Source organism: Epargyreus clarus, unplaced genomic scaffold, assembly GCF_041222505.1.
Source record: "Epargyreus clarus isolate Ecla_fem2 unplaced genomic scaffold, WU_Ecla_fem_2.2 ptg000022l, whole genome shotgun sequence".
NCBI classification, from domain to species: domain Eukaryota; kingdom Metazoa; phylum Arthropoda; class Insecta; order Lepidoptera; family Hesperiidae; genus Epargyreus; species Epargyreus clarus.
The window spans coordinates 1,847,035-1,860,507 of NW_027332229.1; the positions used below are offsets into that span (position 1 = coordinate 1,847,035).

General features: G+C 39.1%; 1 protein-coding gene across 1 annotated transcript in view; it reads left to right on the forward strand.

The window, feature by feature from the left end:
• Positions 1-13,473, forward strand: part of fbl (pantothenate kinase 3 fbl) — a 46,976-nt gene that overhangs the window by 5,261 nt on the left and 28,242 nt on the right. The window lies entirely within an intron of this gene.

A 13,473-nucleotide genomic window follows, 5' to 3' on the forward strand; every position in this document is an offset into this window, starting at 1 on the left:
TTATAAAAAATAGATGGCGTTGGGGTGATGATGAATAATACGTAAACAACGTATAATAAAATTAAAATAACTTTATTATTATTAAAATATGTTTTATGGTTCTTATTTGTATTTATTATAATACCAGTTATAGTAGTAAACGGATTGTAAAAATTTCAACCGTCTTCCTAGTACGGTTTAATAGTTAGATCGAAAAATGCCGAAAAATGCTGGTTTATTGTATGGAGACCCCCTGTTGTATTCAACTTTATTTTATTTTTAGTATTTGTTGTTATAGCGGCCACCGTTATGCCTCCTCTGTATAAATTTCATGTGTATCTATTACGGTTCCGGAGATATAGCCCTGTGACAGACGGACATTCAGCGAAATCTTTTTTTTTTATATAATATAGGAGTAGCTGACGAGCATGCAGTCCACCTGATGGTAAGCTACTGCCGCCAATCTGTGATAACCACCAGATAGGATTCGATTTCTACCTGAGATCGGCCACAGATGCGCCGCTACCACTGAGGACTAAGCAGGAACGCCTCGGAACACTGCCTTCCTTACCTATTAAATATCGTAGAAACTTAGTTAAGCGAAATAATTTATTTTATCTATTCTCCACATGACCCAGATAAGCTGACATTGAAATGTTACTATAATGACCCTCCATCTTAAGATCTATGACGTAGTTTGGTAGATAAGATTAGTAGAGAGATTCTAATTAATAAATAAGAATAAATAAATTGTTAGGAAATTCGTCAGGAAATTATTTAAAAACAACTTTAATAGACCAATCAATTTTGAAGGTGGTAGGACCCTTTGTGGTTCGACTCCGGCGGCACCACCGCCACACCTATTTCTGCCTAATAACAGCAGTGTTAGGCGCTGCTGTGTTCCGGTTTGAAGGGTGTGGTAAGGGAGACAGACTTTTCCGAGGCGTTCCAGCTTAGTCCTCAGGGGTAGCGGCGCATCTGTGAACGACCGCGTAAGTCTTATCTTCTCCAGGATTGATTACAGATGTCCATGAGCGACTGTGGTGTGGAGCAGAGCCGTATATAGTATATAATTTAGTGTTAGAGTAATATTAAGCAGTTATAATAAAGGTGTACTGCTCGTGATAGCCTAGTAGTTAACAAACTCGACCTCTCGATCTAGGGGTCCGAGGTTCAAATCCCAGGCTATGATTTTCAAAAATTATGTGCGTTTTAAAAAAATAATTATCACTTGCTTAAAGCGTGAAGGAAAACATCGTGAGGAAACCTGCATACCTGAGAGATTTATAAAAAAATCTCAAAGATATGTGAAGTCTACCAATACGCACTTGGCCTTTCGGTGGACCGATTTCGATGGCCGAATCCGTCTCATTCTGAGAGGAGACCCGTGCCCAGCAGTGGGACGGTAATGGGTTGATGATGACGATGATATAGTGAAGTTATCAACACAGCAAGACGCCTGTCAATACAACAGAGCATCCTTACACTACACGACAGTAGCCACTTACAATCAGGTGGATTGCGTTCTCGTTTGCTAAAAACATAGATTAGTAAAGATTACTCACTCCTAACTAGAAAATGTGCCCAGTTTTGAGAATTGAAATACTTGCGTAAAAAAGTTTTGCCACGTCTCCGTGCTAAAATATACCTAAAATATTTGAAATAATTATTTATTTATTATGTAAATTCATGTAAATTACGCAGTATTAGTTATTTATTCGTAAATTTTCTCTAAAAATGTTTTATTTGTCAAGAATCCAAAAATAGAACTTACGATAATAAGCTTTTTGTGGCTTCATTCAATTTCAAGGCGGCGAAGTATCTTTACTAATCCATGGCTAAAAACTACAATGTTTTTTTTGCAAATAATTTAACCATCTATAAATAAATGTATGTATGTACGTATATCCTACCGGAAGTACGTAAGAACTTATAGTATTGTTTGCTCCTTAAACTATCAATTGTTATGTTAATAAAGTAAACGTTTTACGCAATTGGTCTTCCCTCGTGCTAAGGTCGCGGTTCAGTTTTCCTTACCTGTTTACTTAGAAGGAATGTATTAGACTTGGGAATTAAGGAAAATTTGTTGTGTAAACAAGCTTGCGTGTGACGTCACGTCATAGGATTCACGTAGCTTGTCCCTGTAGTTCCAGGACCAGAATAGAGCTACGGTATCCCCTGCCTGTCGTAAGAGGCGACTAAAAAGGGCTTTCGGGGTTGCGGGCGGCAAGAGTGGGAGCTCGAACCGCCCGGCTAGCGAACCCGGAAAGGACGGCAGTATGTGTGGTTGCATTCCGTTGTAAATACCAGACGGCGTGGTGATACAAACTCACCTGGGCGGAGCCAGACGGGGCTGTGCGCTGAGAGGACTCCGGTTGCGTTCCTTTGAAGATCCCGGAGTCCTCTACGCAGCGCCGAGGACGGCCACCGGGGGGTTTAAGTGCGGTAAAAGTCCCACATAACCCCGTGTCGCTCCCACGGCACCGGGTACCTTTTGAAGGTTTCACCCTCGAGAAAAAAAAAGATAGACGTAGCTGACGAGCATGCCCACCTGATGGTAAGTGGCTACTGCCGCCCATGGACATCTGTAATCAACCCTGATAGAATTAGATATTCCTTTCTGAGGTCGGCCACAGATGCGCAGCTATCTGTGGACTAAACTGGAGTGTCTCGGAGAATAAAAAGTATGTCTCTAACCCTTCTAACCAGAACACAAACACTTAACACTGTTATTATTAGGCAGAAATAAGTGTGGCTTTGGTGGAGTCGAACCATAGAGGGTTCTTCCACCTGCTAACAACGTAAACTAGGTTGTTTTTTCCGTAAAAGAAACCAAAATATGTAAAAGTATCCCACGTGCGTAACAAGTTTTCAGTTCAAATTTTACGAAAGAAAAAAGATATTGTTTTTTTTACCACGCTTTTATTAGATTGCCCTGTATGTATGTATGTATGTAACGGAATCTTTGAACTCATTTTTTACCCACTTTGAACGGTCCAATTAATTTAAAATTTTGAACACTTATCAAGAACCGATGGCAATACACGATTTTAATAATATTGTCCCATTCAGCCGGATCGTCAGGATTAACGGTTTTCCTTGTGCAATGTTAGCGTGGTTTTTAGTTTTTTTATTATAACTGTTATTTCAAAACACAGCAACAACACTTGGCTGTTTCGCCCTTTACACTTGAAAATACATGAATTACAGTGATAACCTAGTAGTTGTAACTCGGCCTTTCGATCGCGGGGTTCGAGGTTCAGATCCCAGGCACGTACCTTTGATTTTTGAGAATTGTGTGCGTATTAGAAATTAATTATCACTTGCATAACCGGCGAAGGAAACCTGCATACCTGAGAGATCATTAGAAAAAGTTCTCAAAGATATGTGACCAATACGCACTTGGCCAGCGCGGTGGACTATGGCCTAATCCACATTCTGAGAGGACACCCGTGCCCAGCAGTGGAACAATAATGGGTTGACGTTGATATGGAAATACCGTATACAAGGTTAACAAACTAAATATTTATTTTAACAATCATTGCTAGAAATACAAATACAATTTATTGGAAGATAAATAAACAGTGTGACGTCACATCACGCGAGATGGACACACCCCCAGTAAATTTAATTATTATGTATCTGTTAAGTGACATTCATAATATTTCTGTAATTTTCTTATAGATTCAGTAAATATGCACTTAATCACAAATAGTTACTTAAGTCTATGACAATATCTATTATTAATCCTAAATATATCAGTATGTCTGTATGTAATTTCAAAATTAGATTTTTGAAATTTAAAATTTGATATCATCAACAACCCATTACTGTCTCACCGCTGAGCACGGGTCTCAGAATGAGAAGGATTAGGCCATACCTTAGACTTCACATACCTCTCAGGTATGCAGGTTTCCTCACGATGTTTTCCTTCACCGTTTCGCAAGTGATAATTAATTTCTAATACGTACATAACTTTGAAAAATCAGAGGTGCGTGCCTTGGGATTTGAACCTCAGACCCCTCGATCGAGAGGCCTTGCTTCTTAACCACTAGGCTATCACTGCTATATTGATTTGATAGTGTACTATATTTTATGAAGTAGCGAAATGTTACATAACACTATTGTAATTTTTGGAATTATTTATAATCATTAGTAGTATATCGATGCTTATAATATATTTTGGAAAAACCATATACTTCGCTCGTCGAGGTTTATAAGAATTCGATAGCGTGATTCGGTATACTGGCTGCGTCATCGGTTATTGACTATTGAAAATGTTTATTTATTTATTTATTAAAAGTTGCACCAACAAAGTAATCACTAACAAATCCATTGTACACTTTATATGTATATGAGCAATAAGTGTCACTTCACTTATAGGTGCAAACGGCATGCAATAGAAAACAAGTAAGAGCTAATGGAAAATTAAATTACAAGATTACAAATTAATTAAAATGTTCAGCAACATAGAAAATAGAGTGACTGTTCCGAGGAACGCTGGAGGTCCACACCAGCTGGACCCGTGGCGGTCCTCCACTGTTCGGTTTGCACGAACGTTCTCGCCACGAACGTGCAAGATGTGGAATGAACTTCCTCCTAAGGTATTACCGGAGCGCTGTGAGGGGAGATGACGATTCGTGCGGCGCCACGATTTGAAGGCGGATTCTTATAGATCTCGACAAAAGAAAACGAAATGAAAGAATAAAATTTTTCGATATCTCGCTTAGTTTCCGAGATATCGAGGCTTAAAAATCGAAAAAATTGAAAATTTTTTTTTCACTTTTTTAACATATTTTCATAGATTTTTTGATAACTTTAGGTTAGGTTAGGTTAGATTTTTCGATTTTTAAGTCTCGATATCTCGGAAACTAAGCGAGATATCGAAAAATTTTATTCTTTCATTTCGTTCTTTCGTCGAGATCTATAAGAATCCGCCTTCAAATCGTGGCGCCGTACGAATCGTAATCGTGCCCGCTGTGACATGGAGCTTCCAAAAAAAGTACAAAAAGAGATCTCCTTTCACGGCAATGCATTGGCGACTCCTCTGGTGTTGCAAATGTCCATAGGCGACGTTGATTACGTTCCATCAGGTGCCACGTTTGCTTTATCGTTAGGCTTAAATATAAAAAATAAATTAATTAGACATTTGATTTGCTATCCATACCATAATATTTGTCCAATGTCCGGTCGTGTCGTCTTCATATAACAATATTGTTATGTTATTATTGTTATAATTGAATAACATTTGTTATTCAATAACATGTTATGGCTATTACAGATGTTTACACACCATGTTATCGTGTATTTTGTGTTATATTATTAGAGTATTACAATGGGATTGAAGGTGGTAGAACCCTTTGTGGTTCGACTCCAGCGGCACCACCGCCACACCTATTTCTACCTAATAACAGCAGTGTTAGGCGCTGCTGTGTTCCGGTTTGAAGGGTGTGGTAAGGGTATCTGTGGCCGACCTCAGGTAGGAATATCTAATCCTATCTGGGGTTGTGAGTGATGAATGAGTTGATAAATCATAGAAAAATCATCCAACCTATAAGAATTTCTGCTAAATAACAGCAGTGTTAAGCGCTACCTTGTTGTGCAAGGGCGTGGTAAGGGAGACGTGCTTTTCCGAGGCGTTCCAGCTTAGTCCTCAGGGGTAGCGGCGCGTCTGTGGCGGAACTCAGATAAGAATCTAATTTTTACTGACGTTGATTAGATGTCCAGTTTCCATCAGGTTGACTGCGTACTCGTCTGGTACTCCTATGTTTTAAAAAAGTCTTGTGAAAGCTATATCTGTCTCGCTTACACGTAATTAGAGTGAAAGAAACAGAATGTGACCGAGCCAGTGGAATGTATAGTTGAATAATCGATACAACACTTATCACCTAATTTCTAAATCAAACAAAACGATTTGCACTATGTTTTCTAATAGTACTCTACTTACCCTGTTGCCTAGTAATGAATGTCCAGGTGCGGTCCTAGGGTGTCCCTGTAATTCCGGGACTAGAATAGGGTTACGGTATCCCCTGCCTGTCGTAAGAGGCGACTAAAAGGGGCTTCCGGGGTTGCGGGTGGCGAGAGTGGGAGCTCGAATCGCTTACCGTCGTGAACACCAGATGGTGTGGGAGGAGCGAAACATGCTCCTCCAGGGCAGAGCCCGATCGGGGCGTCGCGCTTGGAGGACTCCGGTTGCGTTCCGCCGGAGATCCCGAAGTTCTCCAACAAGCGTTGAAGACGGCCACCGGAAGGATTTAGTACGGTAAAAATTCCACATAACCCAGCGTCGCTCCCACGTCGTCGGGTACCTTTTGAAGGCCCTCGTTAAGAAAAAAAAAGAAAAAAAAGGTGCGTTTTAAGGGAGGGGGTCACAGGGGTCATGGAACTTCCCGTCCCCCCCTCACCCGTCGGTTCAAACTCACACTTGGTCAGATTTTACTGTGAGAAAACGAAAGTGTTCTAATTTAACCAAATTTCCCCCGTTATTACCACTTCAGGCGATGTTTATAAGTAGTCGAATTTTTGTTTTTTTTTGTCATTATTATAGCTAGTCACTTTTACTGTTTAATTTTACCACTTTTCAAGTATGTTTTTGACCATTTTTTGTATAATTTTAACCCCAAAAACGGTATTACCAACATCCGAAATACGTCGAGGACGAAGCAAGATATAATATACTAGCTGACCCGGCAAACTTTGTACCGCCTCAAAATCTATTTATCAAATATATTCATATAAAATATAGCCTATGTTACTCGTGGGTAATGTAGCTTTCGAATGGTGAAATAATTTTTAAAATCGGTCCATTAGTTTTTGAGACTATTCATTACAATTAAACAAACAAACAAAGTTTTCCTCTTTATAATATTAGTATAGATTGATAAATATATAAATATGTATTTATTTTTTCTAGAAAACTGTCATCATCATCATCATTATCAACACATTACTGTCCCACTGCTGGGCACGGGTCTCCTCTCAGAATGAGAAGGATTAGGCCATAGTCCACCGCGCTTGCCAAGTGTGTATTGGTAGACTTCACATACCTTTGAGATTTTTCTTATAAATCGCTCAGGTATGCAGGTTTCTTCACGATGTTTTCCTTCACCGTTTAAGCAAGTGATAATTAATTTCTAATACGCACATAAATATGAAAATCAGAGGTGCGTGCCTGGGATTTGAACCTCGGATCCCTCGATCGAGAGGCCGCGTTTCTTCACCACTAGGCTATCACTGCTGTAGACCGTAATATAGTATAGAAAACTGTAAACCGTTGCAATCCTTAACCTTGCGTAATTCACGTAAAAATGTTAAATGTAGTCGACCTCGCTGACTTCTACCAATACATTAACAGTTATATACTTACGTTCCTAATTAATATACACTACGATCATTGATATAAACTAAAGATGGGTTACTAGCGCGCAAAATTTGAAACACAAAATACACCAATTGGTGTACGTCGTCTCCAGTCGCTCTCGCGCGGCGTAGTAATTGACATACGTCACTGTGCGTTAAACGTTATTATTTTGGTCTTCTAAGCCTCAATGACTTCTTGTGCAATGCGTGAATGTACAAATTAAGCTCAAAAAATAAACAAGCTTCATGGAATCACATATCATAAATAGATGAGGAGAAATTATAAAATTTCGATGATTTTTCGTGTTTGGTCCGCCATGATTACGTAACTGATAAGAAAGAGAACGTATTCCTTCCACAAGTAAAGTGGCAGAGACGCAAAATTTACGTCGATATTTACGTACGCATAAAACTTGAAACTCAATGTCAAACACTATTTTTTTCTTTTTTTATCCCATTGTTCCAAAAGCTCTGTCCCTTATAAAATATTTGTCTATGTCAGGGGTTCCCAATCTTTTGTAACCCGCGGCGCAGTTACAAGTTCAATATTTTTTCACGGCGCCCTATGCCCTGTCCTAGCTAACTATTTGAAGAAGACAGTCGAAAAAAATAGGTAACTACAATAATAGTAGTTACCTTAGGTTGACCGAAACGAAATTTAAAACACCATCATATGAAATTGTACAATACGTTATTATAAAATAATTTGAACGGAAAACAAGAAGACAGACTTGAGGATAACAAAAATAAAATACGATATTTATTCAGTCAAATTAATGTGAAGAGTGAGCTAAGTGATCTCCGCGCAGTTTTTCAAAGCGGGGAATATCACTTGACACTGCTATTCTCATTTCTTGCTCCACATTGATCCTTAGCGATATTTGTTCTTTATCACTGCTACACCTGAAAACCCAGCTTCACATAGATATGATGTTGCCAACGGAATGAAATTTTTTAATGCTTTGGATGTTAAATTTGGATATTCATTTTGAATCGATGACCAAAACGCCAATATTTGTGGTGTCCAATGATTAGAGGATCGACTCACGGCGCCCCTCTTTACTTTCTACGGCGCACCAGGGCGCCGCGGCGCACACTTTGGGAACCCCTGGTCTATGTAGTAATATGTGTGTGCATGTGTGTCTTAATGCGCTCGCGGTTCTTTCACTTTTTTGTGTTGTTTAGTGGGCAGGTATCAGGCAGGTAATCCGCGCCAAACTTCAAGTCCGCTCTGAAGTTGTTGCGCGCAGGTGTAGTCAGAGAGCCAATGCGGTCTAACACAATTACAAGCGTATACTCCGTAGCACACTAACTGCGCTATGTACCCGCGGGCGAGAGCAGCCAACGGGCGGTTGCCAGGAGGGTCCCGCACTGTCTTTGTCCTGAGGGTCTGCCTACCACCATCTTTTAAAAATCATCATAGTTCAGGAAAGTTTTATTTCCTCCTCAAAACAGTAAAATATTCCGTCATACACAGTTGAACAAACTTAAACCCTTATTAATTTTTCGCTTATCCATTGTATAAAACCAACTGAAATTGTCATATTTTGCTTAAAAAGTTAAATTTCCTGCAAAAAAGTAAAAGTATGATTAAAGTAACATTGTTTTAAGAGATGATAGTAACCCCCCTGTTGATATCTACAATTTGCTATTGCGATTTGCGACCACAGATTAGTAAACATTACTCACTCCTAACAGGAAAATGTAACCAGTTTTGACAATTGAAATTGTCACTGTCATCTATTTTCGTGTTTGAAAAATATTTAAAAAAATGTAGTTTTTAGATCATTTACGAATTAAACTATATTTCTCCGCACTTTTTTTCGATTTCGTGTTTTTGCACCACTTAAATGCCCACGTTCCGCGTAAATTACACCATGACAGCCTTTAAATGGCTGACACATTTGCCACCCGTTTAAGCCAGGGCTTCCTTCAATTACAAGGCGGTGATATATCTATACTTATCTATGATTGCGACGCGACTCGTTTCTATATTCAGAGCGGACTAACAGTTTTACGCGGACTATAACATATCTATAGTTTTAAATATCATTGACTGCGGTCAAAGGATCTATCGTACGCTATCATGCGCGTGCGCATTGTCAAAATCCGAGCGGCTCATTCGCGTGTCGACCGCGCACCGGTGCGGACGTCTCCGATGACCGTGATCGACTTACGCTTCATAATAGATATATCGTGTGTTGTTTTCTATTACAACATATTTTTGTACCAAATTTTCGATCATATCCTACTGCGGTTGTTGGAGAAGTTGTGTAAACTGACAGACTTGGAATCCGAGGATGAATAGTGTTATGTAGTTGTTTATGTATTTATTTATTCAACCTGTGATATTAGTTAGTGTTTGGTGATTGTAAATAAATGGTGTGATGACGGAACAGAGTGGAGTTATAACGATTCACCAGGTAAGTTAAATATTTTATTTTTATACAGAGGTATTAAATGAGTATGCGCACACGTTTTTATTTATTTATTTACTCAAAACTTACATATAATATTACAGGCTAGTCTAATACGTTGGTGTAGTGAAAACAAAATTAGTAATTAAAATATTTGTAATTAAATTAAATATGAATTGGTAATAAAATAAAATTGCAAAAATTACATATAAAATTAAAATTTCTCAAAAATTTATTAAACATGAAATATAATTAAATTAAACAATACTCCACTTTATAGTAACCGCTGCTTTGGGCATCAATAATCAACCTTAGATAGGATAAGAGTTCTCCCTAATGTCGGCCACAGATTCATTGCTATCCTTAAAAACTAATGCCCGTTATTATTGATCAATCTATCCAAATTTAAGATCAAAGATCGAAATTTGATAATGTGTTCTATGAAGAAATTATATAATGTAGATAGGTAGGTAAAACATTCGATAGATTATAAATAATGAGCGTTAATTATAAGTCAACTCTGCCTTGGACATACAATAGATAGAAATGCGAGATTGTGTAAAATAATCAAGGCAAACAATCGATAACATCTAGTTTTACGGAAACATACGGAAGCAGAAATTGTGTTTATAAAGTGAAAAATGACTTTTTAGGGTTCCGTACCCAAAGGGTAAAAACGGAACCCTATTACTAAGCCTCCGCTGTCTGTCCGTCTGTCACAGGGCTCTATCGTGAACCGTAATAGAGAGACACTTGTAATTTAAACCGTGAAGGTGGTAGAACCCTTTGTGGTTCGACTCCTATGGCACCACCGCCACACCTATTTCTACCTAATAACAGCAGTGTTAGGCGCTGCTGTGTTCCGGTTTGAAGGGCGTGGTAAGGGAGACAGACTTTTCCGAGGCGTTCCAGCTTAGTCCTCAGGGGTAGCGGCGCATCTGTGGCCGACCTCAGGTAGGAATATCTAATCCTATCTAGGGTTGATTACAGATGAAATTAACCGAGTATGTACTCGTATAACGGCAGCCTCAATAACAACAAATATTAAAAATAAATAATCTTGAAATAAATCGAGGTCACCATACAGGAAACGGCTACTTTTCGGCGTTTTTCGCTTACCGTAATAGATAGACAGTTTAAAATTTCAGAAGGCATTGTCTTCTATAGCTGCTATGATAACAAATACTAAAAGTAAAGAATTGGCCACGTGCAATTCGAACTCGCATATTAAGGGTTCCGTACCACCAACATTTATATATTATTTTTTTTTTATTTTTAGTATTCTTCTTTTTTATAATATAGGAGGAGCAGACGAGCATGCAGTCCACCTGATGGTAAGTGGCTACTGCCGCCCATGGATATCTGTAAGCAACCCCAGATAGGATTAGATATTCCTACCTGAGGTCGGCCACAAATGCGCCGCTACCCCTGAGGACTAAGCTGGAACGCCTCGGAAAAGTCTGTCTCCCTTACCACACCCTTCAAACCGGAACACAGCAGCGCCTAACACTGCTGTTACTAGGTAGAAATAGGTGTGGCGGTGGTGCCACCGGAGTCGAACCACAAAGGGTTCTACCACCTTCATTATTATAGCATCCACAGAAGTAAATACATTGTGAAAATTTTAACTGTCTACATATTACGGTTCAATAGATAAAGCGAAAAACGTCGAGGAATAGGGGTTTCTTGTATGGCGACCCCTATTTATTTTCAACTTTTTTATTTTTAGTATTTGTTGTTATAGCGGCCACCGATATACATCCTCTGTCAAAATTTCAAGTGTCTAATACGGTTCCAGAGATCGAGCCCTGTGACAGACGGACAGACGGCCGGACGGACGGACAGCATAGACCTAGTAATAGGGTTCCGTTTTTACCCTTTGGATACGGAAACCTAAAAATAAATTAATATTTGGTGGTACGGAACCTTCAGTGTGCGTACGACTCGGACTTGGCCAATTATTAATTTAACCATCGAGTGATACAAGGCACGTTTACGAACACGAGGCATTCGACTTAGCCCTCATGCGTGACAAATGTCACTGATGACCCCAGTACCCTTAGTATGAGTTGTTACGTTTTTACAAAAATGACTGTTTTGGTATTTGTTTAAGTATTTGCCCATACATTTCCAATCAGCGCCCCTAGCGGACTTTATCTGAACTGATTGGAAATATATGGGAAATATGTAAACAAAAACAAAGAGTCGTTTTTAACCGACTTCAAAAAGGAGGTGGTTATCAATTCAGCCGGTATTTTTTTTTATGTATGTACACGAATTACTCCGCCGTTAGTGGACCGATTTTAATTTTTTTTTTGTGAAGAGACGAGCTGGAAGTTGATCCCTCTTAAATATGGTTAGGTTCCTTCGATGGGTTCTGGAGAAAATGAGGGGAACTCCTCCACCCATGTAAGTATAACAGCTATAACTTCGCCGTTTATGAACCTATTTTAATGCCTTTAATTTCGTGTGTGGACAATTGCTACAAGTTTATCCCATTTAAATCTGATGAGGATCAGAGTGGGTTCTGGAGACAAAATATATAGTAGACTTCAGAAATATGTACTAAACCAACATTTATTTCAATTATTTTTTACTTTGTAGTGACATAGAAGTCGGTTGTATTTTTTTGTCAAAACGTTAAAACCATAGATATATTATCCTACTGAAGATGGTTAAAACTCATACTAAAAGGTATAGTTATATAATCGTAGCGATTTTTTTTTAACTGACAGCTGTCAATTAGTATAATTGATTTTCTTTTTATTACTACAGTCGTTAGAACTAAGGGCTTCTGCACACAAGCGTTTACAGCGTAGGTTTGTTAAACGTATGCGCAGCAATGTTGTGACGCAACGTGTATGACCTCGTATAATATATAGCCAATTTTTTTAGTTCATCATCAACCCATTACTCTCCCACTGCTGCGCACGGGTCTCCTCTCAGAATGAGAAGGATTAGGCCATAGTCCACCGCGCTGGCCAAGTGCGTATTGGTAGACTTCACATACCTTTAAGATTTTTTTTTTATAAATCTCTCAGGTATGCAGGTTTCCTCACGATGTTTTCCTTCACCGTTTAAGCAAGTGATAATTAATTTCTAATACACACATAAATTTGAAAATCAGAGGTGCGTGCCTGGGATTTGAACCTCGGACCCCTCGATCGAGAGGCCGCGTTTCTTAACCACTAGGCTATCACTGCTATCAATTTTTTTAGTTGACAGGTATGAATTACTTATATTAATTTTCATTAACTTCAGGCTTTCAAGCTTAAGGCTTTTACGCATTAGCGTTTTTTCAATGTATGCGTTTGTTAAACGACCCGCGTGGCGGAGCGGTCACTATACCGGTCTGACGTGCATAGGGTCCCGGATTCGATCCTCGGCCAGACGGATATCTAAGTGATGAATTTAGATTTCTGTTTCTGGGTCTGGGTGTTTGTGTATTTGCCTCTGTGTGTCCATGGCACCCACGACACAGGGAATCCTAGTGTGGGGCTGTGAGTGTAGAAAGCGTATACGCAGCGATGTTGTGACGCAGTGCGTTAGTAACGTTGTCCCCTTATCCCCATTAAAAGGAAAACATTATAAAACGAATCGGATTTGTAAGTTATTGTATAGTCCGCGACAAACTGCTAGTCCGCTCTGAAGTTGTTGCGACCAGGTAAAAAAATACAATTTGATATGGCGACGCGATTCGTTTCTATATTCAGAGCAG